Source organism: Acomys russatus, chromosome 5 (genome assembly GCF_903995435.1).
Source record: "Acomys russatus chromosome 5, mAcoRus1.1, whole genome shotgun sequence".
In the NCBI taxonomy this organism is placed as follows: domain Eukaryota; kingdom Metazoa; phylum Chordata; class Mammalia; order Rodentia; family Muridae; genus Acomys; species Acomys russatus.
Genome location: NC_067141.1, coordinates 56,219,157 through 56,219,747, shown reverse-complemented (window position 1 = coordinate 56,219,747; position 591 = coordinate 56,219,157).

Below are 591 nucleotides of genomic sequence, written 5' to 3'. Positions count from 1 at the left end.
GAGAGAGAGAGAGAGACAGACAGACAGACAGACACACAGACACACAGACAGACACACAGAGGGAGTCTTGTAGCCCAGGATGGCCTCAAACTCACTATGTAGCTGAGGCTGCCCTTTAACTCCTATTCCTCCTACCTCCACCTCCCAGGTGCTGAGATTACAGTCCGAGATGGATTTCATGGACGAAGCATCAGGTTAGAAATCATTCAATGATTTCTCCAGACCGAGGTGCGCAGGCACTTGAACTAAGGGCCTCTAAATGTTACAGAGCTGACCTATCTTTTAGCACACGTCAGTAGGTTATTCTTGGGGCAATCTACTGTTCTACTTTGCTAAGAAACTTTACTCTGACTGTCTCTCAAAGGCTCTGGATGGGAACAGTTTCCAGTGACCTTTTTATTTTTAGCACCACAATCCTCTGCTCCCGCCTCTCCGGTGTTGGGAATCACAAACATGGGCCACCAGACAGCAGTTAAGGCGCCTGGCTGGACCGTACTTTCCAGTGAGAGAAGCCCAGATACCTAATTTCCTGTAAATGTATCCTAAATTATTTGAATGAACTCGCGGTTCTAGCAAATGGAATTAGAGTGA